A 26249-nucleotide genomic window follows, 5' to 3' on the forward strand; every position below is an offset into this window, starting at 1 on the left:
TCTCCTGCAGTCCCACCAAGGCAGGCACGTGCAGCACAGGCACGGCTCCCTGAGCCCAGGAGTCAATTGCACAAGGTGAGGGTTCCTCATCCTTGGCCCACATGGGGTCTTCTGCCAGGTGGGTTTCTCCCTCATCCTGGGGCATGAAGCCCATCTGGACCATCTGCAGCATGGTCTCCAGTTCCCATTCGACTGTATTTGGTATGCATTGCCATTCCAGGTAGGATTTGTATGCGGCATCCATGACTCGGTCCACTAGCTTGTCCATGATGTTGCTGACTACCTGCTCACCCTCCTCGCAAGCCCTCAGCTCTGCCGCCTCTGCCTCAGTGAGCTGTCCAGGCACAGTGTCCCCCTGCAGCACTGGAACTTTAGGTGATGTCGCCTTTTCTGCCTTGGATCAGGTCACTCTAGGGTCTTGGGCCTGCTTCTCCTGCCTCTACACTCTGAGGGGACCACTTGCAGTAGGCTGAAACATGCAGAGAGGCTGAGCCACCAGGCGGCAACACACACTACCATAAAGGGGCAGCCAGGCGGGGTGGGGTCATGAGTGAGGAATCCATCTTGCACTGCTGCCAGGGTGAGGGTGGTATGAGCCAAGAGGGGGTAACGAGGACCTTGCACAGTCGGTGTGGGGAGCAGGATGGGACCACTCTCTGAGCCCTCAGCATTCTCCAGTGATGCCCGAACACACCTCCCTGAGGAATGGTCCAGGGAGCTGCGGCAAGCCTCTTCGGGGCTCCAGCCAGGGCCCCCTCCTCTTCCACACAGGGCCCATACAGCTCCTACCGCAGTTCAAAGTCTGGCCCTGCCTCGGCAAAAAGCACGCTCTGAAAGGAGATGTCTGTGAGGGTCCTGTCCACCAGGATCATCTCCGTTTCCTGAATGTGCTCCCATAGCTGCAGCAGTAAGAACACAGCCCAGCGGTGCAGGTCGCCTTTGTTCTTCAAATACTCTGTGTCCTTCCACGTGAGTGGAATCCGGAGGTCAGAGATGCAGACCCAGCCGGGGCAGGGGGAGTGCTCAGCGGGTGGCCCACTGTCAGCACCTGCGCCTCCTTGCGCTGCTGCAGCTTGCCCATGTATCTCAGGATGCAGCTGTTGCACACCAGCAGGCTCTTGGCGGCCTCCAGAGCCTGCTATCACTGGGAGCAGGCCACCAGCAGCTTGCAGGCCCCTTCCCTCATCCGGATCTCATGGTCTAGCTTCCTCTGCAACTCTGTGTCCTCGGGCGGGTCGCTGAAGAGGCTGAGTCAGAAGTGGCCACGTTTGAAATCTATCTCCAGGGTGGAGCCCCTAGCCATGGTGACCCAACTCTGGTGGTTTCGGGAGAACATGCCGGCGGCCCTGCGCCTGTGCCTGTGCCTGCCCTCTGCATTCCCCGCGCCGCCTGGATCTGCCTCGTCTGGCTGGCTTCTATCCCCTCAACGCCCGCCAGCTAGTCTGGCTGGGAATCTCCCGCTGCCCCAGTATTTGTTGAATAAGTGAAATTAATAAATAAAAAGCAGAGAATGCCTTTCCCACTATGTAACAGCGTAACCTACCATGGCAATGTTAAAGCATATCTTAGGGAATTAAAACTGTTGAAATGGCAGAATAAGTAGAGGGATATGACTGTAAACATAGAAATTTTGGTACAATCCTTTTTTTTAAAATGTAGATTCTGAGTTCTAAGAAGCTTATTGATGAATTTCGCCAAAGTAATGGAGGGTGGCAGCTGTACACAGATTCACAATCAGAACTACAGATTATTGATTTCCAATGCTATTCCCATCTTACCATAATCAATAGTTCTCCGTACAATGTACTGAGAATCAAGTATTGGTTTCCCAGGCTTGAATGGACAGAACCAAAGTTAGCTTTTACCTCAATGCCTGGTAGGTATGACGTCAGCCACTTCCTGGATTTCAAAAAGAGCTTTTTCCCCTCTCATGAGTGATACATTCACGTTGCCCAGATGGGCAGATGAATGCAACCACATAAATATGTGAACTTGTCTCTGGGTGGCAGGCTCAGCACCATTTCTAATTTGGAAAGAATGATGAATTTCTGACTTGCTGGCAAGATGCCAAGTGATGACTGCATTTCTGTGCATGAAGCAACAATTCAATATGCAAAGTCTGTCTGTATAACTGCTTATTTTGGAGAAGATTTCTAATTGGCTGCATTTGAACAGAGATTATTTTTGAAAAATACATGCATTTCTTTCAGAACCACTGTTCATCAGCATTCTACCCCTCCAACTTCATCTTCCTCCACATAAATTAATACACAGTTCCTCTACCCCAAAAGCACTTAAGTATATAACGCAGTCCCAGGTGCACCTTAAAATAGTCATAACACTAACTATTGCTTTATTACTTAACAATGCATGTCTGCCATAAAGGAAAAAAGGGGGCAGGTATAATTTCCATATTGCTTATCGATGGATACAGATGCTGCATTGCACAAGTTTATAAGGGTTATGGATAGGTTTTCAGAATATTTTTTAACAATTGATGAAACAGTAAAACACACATAAACCAGTAAGACTTGTGGGACACCACGAAGTCTGAGCCCCATCAAGATGCAAAGACTATCAGTCTCTAACAGAGAACATCCCAGCTCTCACCAGTAAAGCCGGGCAATATTTCTAGGTGGGAGAGAAAGAAAAGGGTATAGGAAAATAGATGTAAATTTACGTAGGGTCAGGGAAGAGACTGAATCCATTAAATAGCAGTCCTTGGCCTGGAGTTCACATTCAGCAAACATCCATTAATGAATTCATAAATGAATAAATGTAGTGAGTGAAGGTGTGAATACACTTAATTTCTTTTCTGACTTTCTGCTTGTTGATTTATCATGCTAAAGGGGAGAGAATTGGAAAGTCTGAAATAAATATGGCGGTGTCAAAACCCATATAACTGTATAACTCAAAGACTGAACCCTAATATAAACTATAGACTTTTAGCTAATAACATATCAATATCAGGTCATCAATTGTAACACATTCACCCACCTCACTAATATAAAATGTTAATAAGAAGGAAAACTATGTACAAAAGTAGGGGGAGTATATGAGATCTTTCTGTACTTCATGGTCAATTTTCCTCTGAACCTAAAACTGCTGTTTAAAAAGTCTAGCGTTTAGAAAATGAAAGCATACAATGAAATCACATTTTAATAGTCCTACCTTCACTGAACTCAAAGAAAAACAACGCATTGTATAAAAATAATCTAATCTATGTTATGTAATACACATGGTTGGGCTCCAGGTATAGCAGATGACAAAGAGAGCTCCTTTGCAGGGAGAGATCTTGAGATTCCCAGTTCTTCTCTGTCACTTTCCATGAAAGAAAGCAACCCACAGCAACCCTTGAGAAAAGGAGGACCACTGACAGACCGTGTTCACAATCTTTAGATCTGGAAATTCAAGAGTAAAATTTCTATATTCGAAAGAAAGATTTTGGAATGTGCCCACTGTGTAGGTGTGTAAAATATAATGAGAAAAAAAATTTTTTCCCCTCCAGACTGACAATAGTGTCCCATTTATAAAGGCAGTAATTACCAACCCATCAATTTCAGCCCACAGGTATGTATAACTGTAATGAATACAGACATACAGCATTCATGTAAATTGAATATATTTAAATGAATACATCTATTGTGAATTAGACAGGAAGTACTTTCATTTAGCCATTTACTCCTGCTGTAACTACTTATTGTAAAAATGCAATTAATAGTGTCTGACATTTCATCTTCTAATATAGAAGGAATCAATGAAAAATATCAGGTAACTAAGTTTTCTGGAAAGGTGCTAGTGACACCTGCTCAATTACAAACCATTTTTAAAAAATTCAACATTTGTAACAGTGATCTAGGAGAGAAATGGTCATTAAAAGATGCTGACCTAGACACTGTTTCCCTTTTGCTTGGGAATTAACTGCAAATATGTTCCCTTCAAAAAGATTCAGGTGATTGTCAAGTAAGTTCCCATTCTTAGGCCTTCTCGGGTTTTTCTGGAATTAATCTGTACAGTTCTAAAAAGCCGTGTTTATGTTCTACATGCTCTAAAACAGGCCTGGAAACTCCTTAAGTGATATGCTAAAATAGTATAAAAAAGTATAGTTTAAAAAAAGGACATGCAAAGGACACGAAAACCAGATAAATGCCAAAACTTGAAGGATTTTCTGTTTTTCTGAACATTTGCTATCATGTCTGATAAAAAGTCTGTGACATTTGGTTTACTTGTTCTATAACCAGAGATGTTTCAAAAGTGGTTGTGCTCACAAAGGTACTTCATTATTTGAAACTGGCTGCTCCAGGCTTCTATCTATTGAAATTCTAATAGGTAATTTACTTTCAAACTTAGAGAAAACCAGCTATGTGAAAGAAATACGCTATACAGACGCTCTGTGCCTCAAATCTTGAAATACTAACTTCAAGCTGGGAAAATGTGTCAAAGTAAGGAAAAATATATTAAAATGCAAGTTTTCTTTGAGAGGAAGGCATTCACATGGGCTAAAAGAAATGCTATAAACTAGATTATGTTCATTTCAAGATCATGAAATGGTATACAAAAGCTTGGCTCTGTTGTCATATTTTGGAAGAAATATGTGTCACACACCTTGTCTATTAATTATTATTCTCATAGAAATTTGTAAAACTTGTGTCATTGACTTGAAAAATTCCTCAAAAAGAGAGGGAGGGAACTAGCTCAGGGGTAGAGCACACGCTTAGCATGCGAGAGGTCCTGGGTTTAATCCCCAGTACCTCCATTAAAAAAAAATTCTCAAAAACAAAGTTTGTATACCAGTTTTATGGATACACTCTTATTTTTTTTTAAACAAATCAAAAATACTTGTCAACTAAAGTCAGAAAGCCTGATTAGCTGGAAACTGGGGCCAAAGTTAATATGTGTCATAATGGTAATATCGATAGTGCAGCCCACCCAGACTAAGGTGAAGAGCTGAAATACATTTTCACAGCTGCTTGAGCAGGTGGAGGAGCCACACTGATTGTTAACGCTAGCACCAACTCAGCAAACCATATAGCTGTGCCCCAATCTATTGTGTGTGTGTGCACTGTACATAGAGGCTGTCTAAAAACAGATCCAGCAGCAATACAACAGAAGTTGTGGGCCCACTATAAAAAAGGGTAATAGAAAACTTAGAATCATCACATAGGCATGCAATTGGAAGGGACCTCAGAAATTTTTTTTCCAGATAAAGAAATTTAATTCCAAAGTTCATTGGTTTGCCCAGATTCATATAGAATGAGTAGCAGATTTGGGTGAATTCAAGTCCTTGACTCCAATCTTTGAGACCAATAGCAGAGCCACTAATTCAATAAGGTCTATTTCCTTATTTGGAAGAGGAGATTGATCTAAAGGACTAGATTTTTGTGTCTCTGAAACTTGAAATGTATAAGTGAGTATCCACAGTCCATAAGCTGATATAGACATAGGTATACAGATAAAGATATTCTCTTTCCTTTTTTAAACCACACAATCAAAATCTATTTAACAACATATTTAGAAAGTATGTTCTGACCCTTGGAATGCCAGAAATAGAAAATTTTCAGTTTCAAACCATCTCCTACACAAAGAGACAGACAGAATCACTCTCAGTAAAGGACTTCCTCTTCCCTTTATTCCCCTAAGCTTAAAAAAAAATTAAGAGCTTTTTTAGTCCATAGTTGTTAGTTAGAGATAGTTACAGTGGATTGAGCACCAAACTTGGCCAGTATTAAAACTGGCTTTAGAAAGGAGGAAGCTACCTTCTTTTCTGACACTGGACAGATATTTTAGATAAAAGGGAAGAAAAAGCAGAAGATAAAAGAATTCATACCTAAAATAATTTTTTAAAACTTTTCTAAATTATCCTGGAAGAAATTTAGTGATGGGTAGGGATTTAGTTGTATTATAAAGGTTTGGATTAGTTGCTGTGTTATTTTACTGTACAAGATAGTAATAACATACAATTCCTGTTTTCAAGAGACCCCGGACCACCTGAAGGGACAGAATTAATTCACAATTTGCAAATGATAACAGAAAGGGATATATAATCAGATAATCGGGATTTAAAGTGCTATTTGTATTTAGAGATGGGAAATAATAATGATGTGCTTACATATCTAAGCAGAATAAGCCTATTAAAATAGAATTTTACCATGAGCCTAAATTAATGGTCTTGGATTTGACTCTTCCAGATTAAAAAAATGAATGGCAGCTGATGGGCTGTTTAATTCTGAAGTTTAAGAAGGTAACAAAGTTTTTACTGAGAATGAATGAACTTACATTTGGTAAAGAGAATAACACAGATTTTACTCTATGTAATAATAAGCAAGAAGCCATACAAACTTTAGAGAGGATGTGATTCCTATTCCCTGTCTCCTCTTCTAATACAGCTGGTGTTATTTCTGACCAGTAGTGAACAGACAAGTTATGATCCTGTTTAGGTTGTTTCTCTGATCCTCCTGGTGATTATTTTCCCAGGACATCTCTCTTGGACTTTCTGCTTCTTGTTTCAGTGAGCCTTTACATACAATCCAAGTTCACTTTGCACAGCCAAAGCACAATTGAGTGATTTTTAAAAAACTGATTCCTATAGAATGTTTTGCCTCCACCCATTATGCCATGGAAAATCTTGCCTGCTGCTGTCTGTTAAAATATTCTGTTACAGCTCTGGGCTGGAATCTGTATCCTCACTAGTGGCTGCATTCGTCAGCAAATCTCTCTATTCTGTACTAGCTGCAGTGATGGCAGGGGCGTGCATACCCTTCTTAGTAGGAAAAAAAATTGCAAGAGAATGAAAAGAAAGGAGAAACTTCATTGAACAGAAACAATGCCCTTAAACTTCTAAATAAATACCATTAGGCACTCCCTAGGAGTAGCAGCAAAAGCTCACACAGGAGCATCCCTCTTCATTCACTGCATGCCCAAATAGCACAGTGACGGCACTTTCCATGTCCATCTAGGGAGTAACAGAGATCAGGGTAAGGGTCTGAATCCCAGCTCAGCTGTTTGCAAACTCCAAGGTTTTCAATGCATCACTTAACTTCCATAAACAAGGGTAATAATGTCACCTTCACACAATGATAATCATGATTAAATAAGTTCAAACTTAAAAAACACCTAACACCATTCCAGGCACCACTCAGCAGTCACATGATTAATCGATCGATTGATCTGTCTGTCTGTCTATCTATCTACCTACCTATCTACCTATCTATCCATCCATCCATCAGTATAGACTACAAACTATAGTTGTAAATGCTGAACAAGTGGTCAAAATGGAAATATGCCAGGAGGAAGGGTATCTAGTAAGTTCTAAGTTTTGAAATTGGTTATTAAAAATAGATGAAGTGATATGTCCTTGTGGTTAGGAATGTAGTTCTGGATCAGATAGCCTGAGTTTAAATCAAAGCTCTATTCCTCATGGGTGTGGGGCACCAAGCAACTTCATCTTATCTGTGTCAAAATCTGTGAAACAGAAGAGCATGAAAACAGTGAATCATAGAACCATCATACTGATTGTGGAAACAAATCAAATGAAATACTTGGCATGGCACCAGCCTAATACTGTTATTTGTTTTGCTATTTTCTTTATATTTTCTAAGTTTTGTTTTGTTTTTACAGAGTTTAACAGCAAATACAAAAACATGGCATTCATTACATGTGAGTGCGATACACAGTGAGAGTTAAAAACAGATATCCAGCTGGTAAGAGCAGAAGCATCTGGGTTGGGAAAGGAGACTTGAGAGGGGGTCCATGAGGACTGCACTCAAAAATGCTGGCACTGCTAAGGAAGGGGGAGCTGAGCCTCCCATAACTAACACCCAAACAATGTAAGTAAACAAAGAATGGGCCTACAAAGTCCAGTAAAAAGCATTTCTTCCCACACAGAAGAGATTTAATTATCTGTACTCGACTGAGTGATGTAATATGTGGATGAAAAGTTTTTCTTCCTATGGGACCTTTGTGTTGCAAACTAAAGGGGGAAAAAATCCAACGCAAAAACAAGCGGAAAGCTTAGACATTTAATCATGTCCCTGTGAGGACATTAGTAGCCTTTATTGCTGATTCTTTTATTTCTAAACTCCCCATGGCACCATATTCCAGATAAGTTACTTGTTAGAAATAATGTTCTTTCAATTAAACATACATTTTTCTTTCTGTGAACAGGCTCTGCTTTCTACTATAGACAGTGAGTTGAGCTGGCTTCCTGACCTGGCCTTTTACTACTGTATCTTTTGGATTTCTGTCTTTGGCAGGAGTACAGAGGGATTAATATTTTTAAAGACTTTTTTTTTTTGTTATTAAAAAAAAAGTTCTCGATATTTTCTGCTGCATTTTTACTACCCTATAAAAATCATGATTTGAAAATTTATCAATTTATACAGGAATCTACCTTGAAGGTTAACAATAAATAATACATACTCATTCTACAAGGGTATGTATTAACTTTCATTACATTTTTGTGACAATATTCCTTAAGCATCATGAGAAATAATCTCAAGGTCTCGGGGTTTTTTTTATTTAGTACAGAACAAATACTAACATAATATTTTTCACTAATTGCATTATGATCTAATTGATTCTATAATTCTTTCATTAAAAGAAAAAAGTATTTTTTAAAATGCTATGATTATTTTATAGAAATAAGTACTCTCTCAGGGTGACCATAAAATGATTTAAACAGTAAGCACTTTATTATTTATTACAAAAATGGCAAGAATAAATTTTTACAGGCTCTAACTAACAAGGCTGTCCAGACACATGCCAATTATTTTGTCTGTTTAGCAAGTAAACATTTTAAAAATGACCTCTGTGTGTATATGTGTTTGCATGGCAGCATTTCCAAAAAAGTTCCCATTTAACTATGTGCCTTAAATCAGCTCATTAATTGATCAAGCTAGTATTATAATCAAACATAAGTTTATAAAGATTTAATTAGCTTCTGTTTGTCAATTCTTTTGTTGTCTATTAAGCTAATATTTTCATGAAAACTTGGATAGTCTGAGGTCAGGGTTCTGTTCATCAATCTTTAATGACCAGATCTGTATGTCAAAACACACCAATAAGATTTCATTACTTTAAAAGATGTTTTAGTCACATCTAAGCATTCATTCTGCTAATCAACTGAAGAACGATTTATTCAGATAAAAATGAGGTCATGTCTTTTCAATATTCAAAACTAAAATACAAGAAATTTTCCACTTTCTTGCATCTCCATTTAAGTAAATTAGATTTAACATCACCAACCTATGCATAAACTGTTATAGTAAGGGGAAAAAATCAAGAACCTAAGTGTGTTCTTATGAGCTAAATATGAATTCCAATGAATAACCAAGTGACAAATACATTAAATTAATAGCAAAGATTCCTGTTTCTTCATAAGTGAAATTTCAAAAACATTTCTCCCCTCTTTATATTAGTGTAGAAGTTACAAAAAGGAGGTAAGATGTGAACACTCATAACATATGTAAAATATGACTATCATCTGATAGCCAATGAAGAAAAAAGGGAAAAACTTGGAAGAGCTTTTTATGCAGGTATGTTCTTTGGTAGAAGACGAAATTTGCAAAAAGAAGCCATCAACAAATGGAGAGCTGGTGTCTTGACTAAAACTTTTACCTATTTTGCATTTGCTTTTTATCTTCTTCCTATCAGACTTTACTGGGAACCTGTATTAGCTCTAAAGGAATTCCTAAACTTGCTACAGTCAGGCACTGAGGACTTTTTGTTTTGTTCTGTGCTGTTTTGTTTGGGCCCTAAGTACTGAAGGATATGAAGCTGAATTCTTAATTAAAAAACATACATCCCTTACCAAAAAGACAAATTAAATATTAATGTTTTATTTTTTGTCCACAGAACATAGAAGACAATGGTTTGCATTTCTTAAGATTTCATAAAGATGTATTCTTTTTTGTCTGACTTTTCTCTCAGTATAATTATTTTGAGTTTAATCCACATTGTATGTATTACTTGTTCATTTTTATTGTAGGATGACATTCTATGGTATGGATATATCACAACTGTTTATCTATCCCCCTCTTAATGGGCACTTGGGTTTTTCCCAGTGGTACTCTCAACGCGGGGAGGGGTGGAACAGGTAGAAGGAAGGAACTATAAAGGGATACTAGAAGACACTTGGTGACGACATATGTGTGAAACTATCTTGAGCGTAGTGATGACTTCATGGGCATGTATGTATGTTGTGACTCATTAAACTGTACACTTTAAAATGTATAATGTTAAAATATTAATGATTAGCCTTTCTAATTTATTTTCCATTCTCCTAATAAGAATTCTTTATTCTCTCACTGCTGGGAAAAGATCCAGGTAGAATAGCATCAATATTTTTGACCAGTATATAGTTATTTCTTCTTTATCTCATTCTAAAAAAAGGAAAGTTGATTTCATAATTTTACATAAATGTCAAGGATCATTTTGTTGCCAGATAAAATTTCATTCACCTGTTTACCTTTTCATGAGTAAGGTACAACTTGCTATGAAAAATATGCTTGGCAGATGCATTTTTAAAACATCCAGTTTGGATTTCCCCCCACAACTTGGCTACAGCATTTTTACCCTACTCCTTACATCATGTCCTCAGGCAAGTGTTTTTCTCTCTCTTCATGTATTCTGTTTGGCCTGGTGGTATATTTTACCTTTATCTTTGAAGGTGGTGGAAAATGCTTAAATACTACCGAATGTCATTTAAATATCTTTTAAAATAGATTTCATAACTCATTGCAGAGAGATTAAAATATTACTGAAATGATAACAAGTGGTTCAGATGATCAAATAGTTAATTCATACTCTGTAGGCACAGCCGTAGCAGCTGGTAAGCTATTCAGCATTTAGTTGAAAGCAAATTCAATAATTAGGTGGGCTATTTTCTGAACTCTGTCAGTGTTTATGATGCACTGACAGCATTCAGGTGACACTTTAGTGTCATAAAAGGTAATTTCTTGTACTTTATGTCTACTTCAAGGTGGTTATTGAATATCATGGCTAATCAGCAATGAATTATGTATTGAAATTAACTGCTCACTTGCATATTTTGTAGATTCATAATAAATACTGAAAACTAAAACATTGATAAATATTTATATTAAAATTACCCAAACTTACTTTTGTGAAATACATGTGATTATTTGGTATTTAAAAGGAACATTTTACATATTGTATGTAAATTTTAATTTATGTTACTCTCGAAAACTTGATTATATGTAGTTTGATTTTTTAAAAATTCTGTGTTTAGCAAACATTTATCTTAACTAAATTGGGCATGCAATTTTAAAAAGTCATTAATTTGACGAGAAGGCAATAAATGATGTGAGTCCTATTTTGAGGTAGACCTAGACCTAGCTTTACTGTCGGTACAAAGTATGTAACTCCCTTCATGTACAGTTTCCCTATCTTTAATAGAGGGGTTTAGTTAAATGGTAAGATTCTTTTGAACTCTAAGCCTGTGCCATTAATGTTTGTATTTGTGGGGCAGTCTTCTTAAATACTGAAGTGTATGTTTGAGGAGAAAAGAATTAGTTAATAAGAATCTTTGTTGATGTTGTTGTATTAATTTCTGGTGTACAACATAGTGATTCAGTTACACACACACATGCATATATTCTTTTTCATATTTTTTTAAATTATAGGCTATTACAAGGTATTGAAAATAGTTCCCTGTGCTGTACAATAGGACCTTGCTGTGTATCTATTTTATATATAGTAGTTAGTATCTGCAAATTCTGAACTCCCAATTTATCCCTCCTCACCACCCTTCCCTCCTGGTAACCATAAGTTTGTTTTCTATGCTTGTGAATCTGTTTTGTAAATAAGGTCATTTGTGTCATTTTTAAAGATTCCACATATAAGTGATATCATATGTTATTTTTCTTTCTCTTTCTGGCCTACTTTTCACTTAATATGACCTTCTCCAGGTCCATCCATGTTGCGGCAAATGGCATTATTTTCTTTTTTATGACTGAGTAGTATTCCATTGTATATACATACATTGCATTTTCTTTATCCAATCATCTGTTGATGGACATTTAGGTTGCTTCCATGCCTTGCCTATTGTAAATACTGATGTTATGAACATTGGGGTATATGTATCTTTTTGAATTAGAGTTTCCTCTGGATATATGCCCAGGAGTGGGATTGATGGATTATATGGTAAGTCTATTTTTAGTTTTTTAAGGAATTTCCATACTGAATCTTTCCAGCAATAAAATATAAAAGTGAGGAAAGAGTTTTGAGGAGAGGAAGATGAATTTTTCAGGCTCCCTGGTTTCCACAGGAAACCATCAGAATCCACAGAACAAATGAATACTCACTTGCTTCTCTAATCTTTTGCCACTCTAGACAAAGCCCAAGGCACACATTCCTAGGATGTAATAGCATATCAACATCTTTCAAATATCTTGACTTGAATAATCCGCACCAAAATGAAGGACATCTGATTATACAATTATAGTCTAAATGTGTGACACCCACTTACTTGGCCTGTTGTTTTGTTTTTTTTTTTCACTTTGTTTTTTTTTGTTTTCAGTTTGTTTGTTTGGAGTTCCCTTAGTTTCTAAGCAGTCAAGATAAAGGACTAAAAGAAATTAATGCAATGTTTTCACTGCTGTCATATTTGCAATTCACTAACAAGAAAGAATATAATGGATTAAAATTTGTAAGGGAGAAAATATTCTCTTTCAGTTAAATTAGTTTCTGTGTCAGAAAACAAAAGAAAAAGAATGAAAATTGAGTGGATCAATCCCAATCACTAAGAGCTAAGGTTAATTCCCTGCTGACGGTGGTGAATGCAGTGATTAGAGGAGACATGCCCTTGCATTCCCAATGTGGAGCCCCACAGAGCAACATGCCAAGTGTAGCCTTAAGGATTAAGCCAATCTCCAAAAAATCAAAGGACTCTGATATTTGTGCTTTTGCACATAAAATGTTGAGAGTAACTTTGGAATTACATTCTAAGACAGTCATCAAGGTTGACAGAATCTATCAGATCTTGACAGAAAGATTTAGATTAGCAAGGCAAAGCCTCGAGAAGTTGATTTGTCCATCAGGGTCCTCGGAATGATTGTTTCCTTGGAGATGATATTGCAAAGGGCTTATCATTTTCTAAGTGAGCAGAAGAAAAGTGATTTTCTCAGTTGCCAAAAGATGTATGTATAAATGCAACACTACTACTAAGCCATATTATTCATGGCTCATGTAGGTGAACAGATGTATTGTTTCCTTCTTCTAAACATCATTTTTAATAAAGAAAAGATTACTATGGTTGGGGGGGGGGGTTACTTCAAAATCACATGGTTGGCATGGGGCTTACCAGGAACTATGAGCCTCAGGTATGGACAAAGTTGCTTCCCTTCTCTGTATTAAAGAAGAGTTGGGGTGGGGAACATAATCTTTAAAAGGAATACAAATAGGAGGAAAAATGAATTCTGAAGGTGTTTATATTTAGGTGTGTGGTTTTACGCATTTGGCTACATGACAGGAATAATTTTCTTTTTGTTTTCACTTTTCTTTCTGCTGTAATTTTGGAGTGATTCTTACCAAATAGCATCCTACAACTCTTACTATATCAAACAAGCAAAGACTTTTTCTATACAAAAATTGAAATGTTGTTATTTATAGTGAGATAACTTCTTATTCACTCAAAGACTAACATTTAGGTGACACAAAGTAAACTTGCTTTTAAAAAGCTCATCAAATTTTTTAAAATGGGAATTAGCATTATACTGTGTATAATATTTTTAAGATATTTCCATTTGTGGCAGTGGTAATTTGTTTTATAAATACTTCCACCTTCCTTATATATGTACAAATGGTATTTTAAACAATTTTTTATTTATTAAATTATATTATCACTATTCAAACTGCCAATATATGTATATATTTATTGATTGTGAAATTTTCACCTTTTCTCTTCAATGGTTAACTTTTCATTGTATGAGTACAAATTTCAAATAGTTTAATATATCACTAACACTAACATAATAGGTAGGCACAGTAAATTTTAATATACTGACAGAATTGTTTCACATGCCTTCCATATTCTTAATGCAGTAGGCTTTTAAAGTACTAACTCTAATCAAAATCAAAACTCAAAAATTTTCCTAGATTTTCTGGAATAGTCCTAATATCAAAGATCCTGTTTGGCTGACCCTAGGACAATGAATTTTAGGTTTGGAAAATATTGATAATTAAATAGGCATCTAGGTTAATACATAAGTTGTAGGTTGTCTCAAATATGGCTCTCTAGAATAACTTGAGTCCTTGCCTCTAAACATGGTACCAGTTGGGTAGAGTAGCTTATGTAGGGAAGGATATAACACAAAGTCATAGCAATAATAGAACTCGATAAAATCCATATCTGTAGCAAAGGAAAGGAGTTAGTATTTTTTAGGTACTAGGAAAAAAGAATCACCAAAGAAGCATTATTTATAAATAATGAAATCATGAAATATAATGAACACAGGACTGAAAAAGAATTTCACAAGAGAAAGAAATGACATTTAAAGTTAACCTACCCTATGTTAAATACCTTGTAATGACTCTACTATATGTTTGACCATTTATTCTTCTGTAACAGAAGGCTGGGGGAACACAAGATAAAACAAACCATTTATCCTTTTCCAAACTGTTTACAGCATCCCTGAAATCAATCCATAAACTGGATTCCATAAGCCACTATACATGGTCTGCAGTTGCCACTTATTTATCAGAGGACAATTCAGTACTATATTTACAACAGACCAAAAGGGTGCTGCTTTGATTGAAGTGTTGTGGGCACGTTGTATGTCTGTGTGCCTGTGGGTCTGTGTGTGTAGGCTGGAGTCCTGCAACCCACAGGCTTGTCCAGAGTTCTCTATAGCATCTCTGCACAATGTGAATTCTCAGCGAGGCCACCTTTAAGGTCCTTCACCTCACAAACTCAGTGACTCTGTCACCCTATTCTGATCTTATTCAGAACCACCTTCCACACGTCTAATCTTTGACCAGAGCAGACTTTGTACGATGGAGAGCCAAGAAGCCGCATGCCTGTTAACTGGAATTTGCTGGATTCCATAGTGACAGCACTTCATAAAAAGGCTAACTGTACAAAAGATTGAGATGAAGGGCCCACAAAAAGATGTGTTGGAGCCTGTCATTCCTGCTGGCTCCCGAATGACTCAGGCTTCCCAACAAGATCTTGAATTTGGAAGCTGCGTATTTAAATGCCAGAAGGATTTAGACACAAATGTGCAGATGGTGGTATAAATAAATGACTGCCACTAGCTTCTTATTTTTCTTCATAAGATGGGCACTGTGACTCTGGTTAATCTTGTCACGGCCATTTTGACACTAAGGAAGGCATTATTTAAAAATGAAAAGCATTCCATTTTTCATTCACATCTGAGATTTGCTCTACCTGAGCTTGCATATGTATTTAGGAATGCAGGATTTAGAGATATAGGAATCAAAATATATATTAAGCAGGAAGTAAATGTGCTGTATCATCCCATCCTTAATGAAAAATAGAAATATTTTTTAAAAGGAAATAAGCTTTGTAGACTTTTTTTCTGCCAGTCTTTACCCAGACTCTTCTGCATAAATGAGTGGACCAAATTACAGTATCTCTGGGGCTCTCAGGGATTCTTTGCATGCTGCAATGTATCTTACATATGGTTGCCCAATAAATAAGGCTATTGGGTCACTTGCCTAATGAACAAGATACAAATGCTTAATTCTTTCATGATCTGACTCCAATACGGTATCAGTCTTTTTTTTTTTTTTTTTGTAATTGAAGTATAGTGATATAGAATGGTGTGTGAGTTTCTGGTGCACAGCATAGTGAGTCAGTTATATGTATATACCTATATTCTTTTTCATATTCTTTCTCATGATAAGTTATTACAAGTTGTTGAATATATTTCCCTGTGCTAAACAGTAGGAACTTGTTGTTTATCTATTCTGTATATAGTAGTTTGTATCTGCTAATCCCAAACTCCCAGTGTGTCCCTCCCCCACTTTCCCCTTTGGTAACCATAAGAAGTTTGTTTTTTATGTCTGAATCTGTTTCTGTTGTGTAAATAAGTTCATTTGTGTGTGTGTGTGTTTTTTAGATTCCAAATATAAGTGATATCATATGGTATTTGACTTTCTCTGTTGACTTACTTCACTTAGTATGATCATCTCTATGTCCATTCATATTGCTGCAAATGGCATTATTTCATTCTTTTTTATGGCTGGGTAGTATGAATTATAAACACCAAACATTATTTATCCAGTTATCTGTCAATGGATATTTAGATTGCTTCCATGTCTTGGCTATTGTAAATAGTGCTCTTATAAATCTTGTGGGGCATGTATCTTTTTGATTTAGGAATTTTCTCCAGATATGTGCTCAGAAGTGGGACTGTTGGATCATAGTGTAACTCTGTTTCCAGGTTTTTAAGGACTCTCTATAGAACAACATGGAGAGTCCTTAAAATACAGTTCTAGTCTTATTTCTCATGGTGCATCTATATGTATGTTCTTGTCACAGTAAATGACTCACCATTATTACCAATTCCCATTATTTTCATCCTCTGAAACCTTTCATCCTATGAACCTTTGCTCTAACTTATCTTCCTGGAATGCCATTCTCATACCTCCTCATGTTTATACTTCAGCCAACTCAACTCATTCGCTACATCTATTCCATGAAGCCTTCTTTGTCATGCTGGCCAAAGGTAATCTATTTCCATGAGCTCCCACTGCCCTCTATTCATTTTATATAACCTGTATCAGTTTCTTCCCTGCACATATACCTTGTCTTTTGTGTCTATTTCTTGAAAACACAGAATATTTGTATTTCCATAATCACTGCATATTCTCTCTACTAGCCACCATTATGGAATCAGAGGAAGAGAGGTAGTTAAGCTGTGTCTTTTAGTTCTCTGGAGGGGGGGGGGGGGGCGCGAGCTTATCTTTTACACAGTAATCAAGAAAAACTGAACTCAATATTCTCTCTTTTATGCTATTTCAAAATTGTGTTTCTAATAACTAATTATAAAGCGTATTTCCCTGGGAGTGTTGGTCAACAATAAGAAGAAATTATTCTTTGGATTTTTACCTAGTACATGTTTATTGTGGACATTCCCTACAACTACAATAGTCCTCTTTCACTATGTCTTGACATCTATTGCACTAAATTCTTCTACTGCCACATAAAATTCTCATGAACACCACAGTGTGTGGTATTTGCTGAATTTGGACTGCTGATAAGGTTAAACTTAAATGAGCCTGATCTTACTTTGGAGAATGTGCTTTAACAATACCTATAGGTGTCTTTTCACATGTTATTTAAATTTTTGATTCATGAATGCTACCCACAATACCATGCTTCTTAAAAAGAGAATGAATAAAAGCAAGTGATTTAGTAACTGTAATTAGGTAGCACACCACTGTAATAGCATCTTTAAGAAAGGGCAATTTCCTATTTGATCTTGTTGGAATTAAATGTCATCTGCTCAAAGTTAATTTCTTGCAGTTTCCATTTCAATTAATCCTGAATTCAGAAAGCTTATAGGTTCAAATATTAAGACTAGATTCTATTGATTTGTTTGCTAATAGAGAATAAACTGGCACATAAATGTCTCTTAGGAAGTTGCCCTTAGCAACTTCATTTTTTAAAGTGCAACTTTTATTAAAACGTAACTTATGTACAGCAAGGGAACAAATCATAAGCTGAATGAGTTTTTATAAAGGGAACACATTCTTTTCGCCAGCACCCAGACCAAGAAATAGAATGTCACTGGTGCTGCATAATATCATCAAATCTTCTCATAGTACAACCCCCTGCCCCCAGAGATAATCATTACCCTATCTTTTAACAATATTACAGTTAGTTTTGCCTATGTTAGATCATGTCTGAGTCCATTCGGAATGCTATGACAAAAATACCATAAAGTGCAAGGCTTAAACATTCATTTCTCACAGTTCTAAAGGCTGCAAAGTCCAATATCAAGGCACCAGCAGATTCAGTGTCTGATGGGAGCCTACTTCCTGGTTCATAAGGGGTAATCCCACTTTAGAAGATGTTTTAAAAAATACTCATAACAGTCTGATGAACAGTTCTTGCTTTATCCTCACATGGGGAGAGGAGAAAGGAAGCTCTCCGAGGTCTCTTTCATAAGGGCACTAATTTCATTTATGAGGGCTGCACTCTCATGACCTAAGTACCTCCCAAAGGCCTTCCTCCAAATAACATCACATTTGGGATGGGATGTTAAGATATAAACTTTGGGAGAACATAAACATGCAATCCATAACAGATGGGAAGGTAGGTAAGATAGGTAGGTAGATGGATAATTAGACTCATCAACATATGTGCTTTTGTGTCTTGCTTCTTTTGCTCAAAATTACAGCCTTATTAGATCAATTTATATAATTACCTGTAATGATGTCTTGTTTGTTTTCTTTGCTATGTGGTATCCCATTATAGGACTATATTTTCATTTATTTATCCAATCCATTCTGGAAACACATTTGAGTTGAATTCAGTTTGGGACTCATTGAATAGAACTGTTATAAATATTTTAACATATCTTCTGAACTGGAATTGCTGATTCATAATGTACATAAGTGTTAGCTATACTAAACATTTTATGTATAAATTTAATGTAACCATTTTCATATTTACCTAATATTTGGTAATCCATAATATCTTATGTCAAATTACTCAAATATTAAAATTTGGATAAATATGAAGAACATAGTTACCTCTATAACAATAAATACAGGGAAAAGAGGAGATTACTGCTGGTCAGGTGAGGGTGGGATATAATGTAAAATTCTCTAACTCTGAATCACAGTTCACAAAGCAAGGCAGACACATGTATCATATAGTCAGGGATTAATTTTTTGAGTCAAAGAAGTAATACCATTAATTTCAGGTCCTTTGTTAAGTAATGTAGAACAGGAAGAGTTCAAGGGATTAATTGATGCCCCAGGAGGGCTCATGAAGCAGCTTCAAATTATAATCAGTGTCTTGAATTGTTGTTTTCAGAAGCCCTGGGTCTGTATAGCACCACTGGAATCACTCATTACCTTCTGTTTCAAGCATTCTCAGAAAATACTGTGACAGAATTAGCTCTACTTTTCAAAGTTTATACATTTCGATGGCAGATGAGGATGAAATATACCACTGGTGCATCAAAATATTTGCTTAAACTTTTATTCTAGTCAAAGGCCAATTCCAAAGCTAAGATCATGTTTTATTACTTCAAAATGGGGTGGAGTGCCCAGGGGGAAGATGCCTGCTTTAAAGTTTAAATTATGAGTGAGATACAATTCCCTGAGTTTTGCTTAACCACAATAAATTCTGGTTATTTATAAATACCTATATTTCAAATACCAAGTTTTACAAATGTAAATTAAGCACATTAAATTTGCTACATTGCTATAAAACATACCTGGTAGGAAATCTCAAGTTTATACTATTTAGGTAAAAAAAAAAAAAAAAAAAAGTAGCTCTACAGTTATTAAAATAGCTGACAAGGCAAAAAAAAAATACACTGGAGGGAAGTAAAGCAACAAGGAGTATGCTAAAAGACTTCCTATTTATAGACAACTGACTGATGTGGGCACAAGCACTCTGGACATGATTTTTGCTTAATTGAAGAGTCTGACTAGGATATCTAGCTAAACATTTTGAAGACAGACTATACTAACTGCTGTCACTTCTCACTTCCCATCGACCCTTATTGCAAATCGGTGCCCTCCTCCATCTTCTACTGAATCTACTCTCTCAAATGTCATCACAAAATTATATTTTCCAAATCAAATACATCTTCTAAATCTTCATTCAGATATTCTAGTTACCTTGTGTCTCGTCATTTGTTCTATGAGTATCTTGGTTACGAGTCTCTAACCTATCACGCTTCCTTTCTTCAACTAGCTTTATTTCAAATATGGGGCCAAGAACTCAAAGTGCCCCTTCAGCACAGGGTTTGACAAGACTGTGAAGCCTTTTGACAACCATTCTATACTGTAGGTCAATTACACAAGTCCTATTCTGAAAGGATCAGTATTTATCTGTCAAAAAGATCTGATGATGATTTCAAAACTCTACTCTCTGGCATCTCAGAGTTCCTTCAAGTCTGATATGACTCAATTATTTATTAGAGAGAGTAGTCTATTTTAGAATTAAGATATCAGACTTCGAAATCAGGTGACCTAGGTTCAAATTCCATCTTTACCATAACTGGCAAATTAATTCTCATAGCCCTGATTTCCCCATCCATAACAATATGGTACTGTTAATGGTGCCTACCACATAGAGTTTTTATAAGGAATAAATAAGATAATGAATATAAACATCTTAAGTGCCTTGTACTCTCTAAACCCTCAATAATCCATTATTATTGTTATTTTGACTACTTTTTAAGATAGAAATGAACAGCATAAGCACATCTTATAAATCAACCAAAAATCAGAGTTCAATTTAGGCTAGAATTTGACTTTCCAACACCCAAGCTGCATGCTTTCATGAATTATTTATATTTCTTTCCCAACCCATTTAGGGTACTTATTCTTGAAACTAAAATTTATATCCATAATTAAATATTTTATATACTGATAAAATAAATATAAGTTTGAAATGAAAGAGCTGTTTCTATGAAAAACAGGTTCAATGCTTTGGAAAGAATCAAGAATGCATGTAATTGAATTACCTGTGAGAAAAATAATATTAAGATATCGGGAGAAATAGCACAAAGCTAGAAAGATTTGTCATTCATATTGCTTCACAGGTATCAATGAAGTTCTCCTTCTGCTTTGACTAACCCAGAGAAATTGTGCATGATGAATTAGGGTATGTTTTATGCAAAAAGAGAAAATGCTGCAACTCCAATGAGCAGACTCATGATCAAAGGAAAGTACTTAGCTCTACTACAAAAGATGAAGGGATACTCTAAATTAAAATTTGTCAACTCTGTGTGTATTATGTCTCATTAGCTCTGGCTTTAATGGATCACGTTTGATTAACCAACCACCAACCACAAGTCCCAACAGCATTAGCTAAGAGAGTTTCAACTGCCCATTAGAACTTCTGAAGTATAAAGCAAAGAATATCAAATTCCCTTTTAAATGAATTTAAAAATTAAGAGGTATTAGCATAACTACAACTCAATTTTTTATTAACTTGTTCTTGCCCTTAATTTAGCTCTGAGATATGCTGAAACGATGTGGTAGCACAGTTTGCCCACATATCTAAAAATAACCATTATAGGGATTTCATTTAGCTTCAGAAGGTCTGTGAACAAATACTTATTCTCATGCCATTGGTTTGTGTTTTCTTAACAGGATTTACTACTGAAAAAGCTTATGATAATCAGTATTTAAATACTATGAAAACTACAAGAGGGAGAACTAAAGAGAAAAAAATGCCTATCTTGAGAGCGAGTTATGTGAGTTATTTTCTCAGTGGATAAGGCTATCTCTGTTAATAAAATGGTTAATTTCCCTAACCATTTTATTGAATACCACTTTAAAAAATAGATTATTGGTACTCAAAGTTAAATACAATGAAGTGATTTTTTTTGAATATGTACAATGTGTTATTATTAAATCTTTGTATCTGTGCTTTAATAACTATTGTATCTTACTCTACTTGCTACAACAGGTCTTTTTTGGTGGTTTCTTTAGTTTGTATTTAAGATGTAATAAAAGATGAGGCTACATAGAATAATAAGAGAGTTTATGACAAGTTGTATAATTTAATGGACACCACTTGAGCCCCTCATTTTTCTGTTGCAGATTCAAGCCCAGTTTAATAATGAACGTCATAATTTGCCACTCTACCTGAGCCGGAATAGGCAGAGTTCAATGAACTCTAAAGCATTTTTATAGCAGGACTTTTCTTTTATTCTTATCATAAAAGTCATTCCTTCATTCTGGCAACTCTTACTCCAACTGTTCACAATGTTTTTAACAGCATTGTAGAAGCAAATATATTTGGAATATGTTCTAACTTCCTTTGTCGGGCATGAGTTGCTTTGTTTAAAATACACTGTGGTGATTAAGTCCCATGCTTTCTTGATGCACAGAAATCCATTTCATGTTGGAATCTCAATGTACAAAAATAAATATTCAATACAATAATGACATCCTAAGCAGTATAACCTGAAAGCATTGCGTTTGTGGGGACCGGATGGAAGAAGTACAGTCTAGAATCACTTTTTAAGAATTATGCAAACGTTGATGGCATTCTGAAATCATTTCTTTAACAAAAAATAGTCAATTGTAATATAAAAGTCATTTCATAAACAAATGCAATGTAATTTTCAAAGAATAAAGTCAACTGTTTCATAAAATTACCTAAAACACATTCTGATAACAAACACAAAGGATGATATGCAGCGGGTCCACGCTGACTTTCAATGATCCTATTGAGGGACTCTTATTTCTCCTCTAAAAGCATCTAACAACATCATTGTATATGGGGTTGTTTAACTTCATAGCTCCCCAGAGAAGGTGAACCAAGTTGACGTTTCTTTTAAAATCTGGGTTTCTAGAATCCAAGCTAGGCACAGTACTTCATAATTACATGCTCTAAACAGAATCTCCTGTTTGGAGGGCAAAATGTCTTTACAGACTGTATATGGAAAAAATTAATTATACTTACAGTCTTTGTATTAATTTCAGCTAGATACAGGCTAACACAGAAGACAGGCATCTAAACATGTCTCTACAGGTGATTCCAGATGTTTTTTGGGCATCTTTAGTTATTATCAGATTACCTTTTCTTTGGCTTCTTTAATAAATCTGAAAACAGTATCTTCCTGCAAGTTCCATGCTAAAATTCCTGTCTTGGTTATTCCTGAGCTGCAAGTCACAGAGGTTTCCGACTTTCAAAAAGATTATTAAAATCTCCATCATTGGACAAATGTGCCAAAAAAGCTCTCTCATATCATTTCATTATTTCCTTCATTCTGCTTTGCAATTTTTATGTTTTTGTCTTTGTGAAATACAATTTTATCATTATACTCAACTAAATTTAACCCACTCTGTATATCCTCCATACCTTGTATAGACCCAGATACTTCACTATCTGTAGAGTCCATGTCTCATTAGCTTAATATCTAAAACTCAGAGATAGCTCCATGGTGGATGGAGGGCCCCAGTTACACATATAATTCCATGCTGGAGGAAAGGCAGAAGACTATTAAAAAAAATCAAACTAATTCCTTCCTAGCTTTCTAGTTGTAGTATAAGGCAAAATAATCAGTTGAGAACACAAACTGTGAATCTGGTAGACCTGGATTTGAATCCTGACAATTCTACCCACTAGCCATATAATATTGGGTAAATTATTTGATCTTAATGAATCACTATTTCCTCATATTTAAAAATAAGGTAGATAGTAGCTCTACATACAATAGCCAAGACATGGAAACCATCTAAATATCCATCGACAGAGGACTGGATAAAGAAGCGGTGGTATATTTATACAGTGGAATACTACTCAGCCATTAAAAAGAATTAAAATAATGCCATTTGCAGCAACATAGATGGATCTGGAGATTGTCATTCTAAGTGAACCCAGAAAGAGAAAGAAAAATACCATGTGATATCACTTATAGTGGGAATCTAAAATTTAAAAAAAAAAATAAAGAAGACACTAATGAACTTATCTACAAAACAGAAACAGATTCACAGACATAGTAAACAAACTTATGGTTACCAGGGGGAAAGGGATTGGGAAGAGATAAATTGGGCGTTCAAGATTTGCAAATATTAGCTACTATATATAAAATAGATTTTAAAAATTTCTTCTGGAAAGCACAGGGAACTATATTCAATATCTTATAGTAACCTATACTGAAAAAGAATATGAAAATGAATATATATGTATATGTATGACTGAAACATTATGCTGTACACCAGAAACTGACACATTGTAACTGACTACCTCAGTTTATACTTCAATAAAAACATTAAAATGAAAGTAAAAAAGGTACAAACACATTATATATGGCTGCTGTGAGAATTAAATGACATATGTAAAATATGAGGTATAGAGCCAGTCAGATAGAAAACTCTTTTTAAATTATCACTATTAAATGATTCTTCTCCTTATTTAGCATAGAAACAAATGGTCCTGAATACCTAAAGGTGACAGACATTAGTATTAATGTCTAGTAGAGTAAAAAGAGGGTTTGATATGCATCTAAACCATCAAAATTGTATTATTACAGTCTTTAAGAAAAGAGAGAAGCCTGTTAGAAATTTTAGGAAGCTTGTCATCCAAATAGTAAAGATAAAGCTAAGTCTGGAATTGAATAAATACATAAAGAGAACACTTTTTCTGTATTGTTTAAAGGCATGATGGAGAGAGTTACAGGGAGCATCAACGTCAAGAACAAAAGCTATGTCATGGTCCTTCGCCACACACCACACAGAGAGCACCTCCTAAACTCCTGAAGTCTTCTCTCCCTGGAAGCTTACCTCAGGAAGGAAGGAAGGGAGAAATAAGGAAGGAAAGATGAGAAGAAGGGAAGAAGGTAGACAAAGGAAATGAAAGAATAAAGGAAGAAATGGAAGAAGAATAGAATCCTAAGTGATTAAAAAGACAATGTCTGCATGTAGGATAATGACTTTTTTTTTTCACTTGAAGGTCTATGTGGAAAAGATATATGAAAAACTTATAGATCCAAGCCACTGCTCTACTATTTAAACTCTAGATAATACATTGAATATTCATAAATGACTTGTACATACACCTTTTTTCTTACGACTAGATAACACTTTCAGTTGTAACTGCTTTTTATTGACTAGATTTACTACTCATAACCCAAGAGTGGCAGAACTAAAACAAATAGGCAAAGGAAGGAGGGTAACACTAAATGACATGGGAGCATTAGAGTTAACTCATTTTCCCTATCTTTCACAAAAAAGTACAACATGACTGCATTGGTTGACTCTTCAATATTTTCTCTGCCATAGAGACAACAAATTGTTACATTAAGGCCCCGTTCCCCAAACTGCTCTAAGAAAAAAAGAAAAAAGAAAAAAAAGTTTCTTAAATTAAACAAAGCTTTTAAGCTAAGGAATACTGAGCTCCTATCTTTGTCTTTAAGTGTGAAAGTTCTTAAATCTGCCAGTGGGTTCTGCTGGCAGCTGTGATTTCACCATTGGAAAAAATAAAAGGTGTTTGTAAATGAAAAGAATTAAGAAGCATTTTTTTTTCCAAGCTGGAGGGAAAATTTATTTGATATCTACATTATATATAGTACATCGAATCAACAACTGCACTGTCTTTTCCTAGATTCTATTTTTGGCTCAAAAGCTATTTAGGGGGGTTGTCTTTGGTCTTATAGCTAAAATGCATTTGAAAAACAACAGGTTAGATGGTATCCTCACCATCACTTCCAATCCCACATTTAAAGTCCTGCTTATGTTCATACGATGAATTTATAGGGCTTCAGAACTAACTGGGGAATTAAATGTTTGAAAAAGGTAGAAGGAAGAGGACTTGTAAGATACAAATCTATATTTCTTGTTTCAAAATAGTGACCAATTTGAGCAAGTTTTATTCATAGTCAATAAAACTTCTCTCTTTTCCCCCAATAGGTATGTTGTCCACATGCCACAGAATAAAGGATAGAGACAGTAAGCTGACTCCAGAATAAATGATATTATTAGAGTGTCAAAAATAATTATTATGGATTGAATCCTAAATATATTCTTCTTAACCATCACATTATCTCGTCAATAGCTATGGACAACATCATGAACACATTACTTATGAGAAATTATATTATATACAATAAATGTGAGATAAAACTCACTATCCTGTATTGGTATAGAAATTAACCATATATAGACCACTATTGTAATACATTTTCTAGGTCAGTAAAGTACTAACATGAGTGAATGCTTTCCTAATTTAATATCTCTTCAGACTGGAATTAATGATGTTCACTTTTACCCAAATTTGGAGATATTTTGTCAATTCTCCATAAAAAGGCAAGAAATTCTTTACCAAAACAAAACAGTTTCCTATTCAGAAAAGAATAGTTTTCAAAGCAAGTAATAAAACTTCTGTTTTTTCAGTAATTTCAATTCTATTTTCACCACTTTCAAGGTAAATACTAATAAAATCATGAATGCTTTATAATGCCTTAGCCATTGTTTCACGTATATCAGTTTATGCCAATAGGAGAATTGTTTTTAATATAAAATTGTAGAGTGTTGAGTTCATGTCACCTAGGGAATGTTCTGTGGGC

General features: G+C 35.6%; 1 protein-coding gene and 1 pseudogene across 7 annotated transcripts in view; both read right to left on the reverse strand.

Annotated features, from left to right (window-relative positions):
• ZNF804B (zinc finger protein 804B) overlaps positions 1 to 26249 on the reverse strand; it is an 873532-nt gene that overhangs the window by 103157 nt on the left and 744126 nt on the right. The window lies entirely within an intron of this gene.
• Positions 440 to 1336, reverse strand: LOC105072488 (rhotekin pseudogene; annotated as a pseudogene).

Source organism: Camelus bactrianus, chromosome 7 (genome assembly GCF_048773025.1).
Source record: "Camelus bactrianus isolate YW-2024 breed Bactrian camel chromosome 7, ASM4877302v1, whole genome shotgun sequence".
Classification (NCBI taxonomy): domain Eukaryota; kingdom Metazoa; phylum Chordata; class Mammalia; order Artiodactyla; family Camelidae; genus Camelus; species Camelus bactrianus.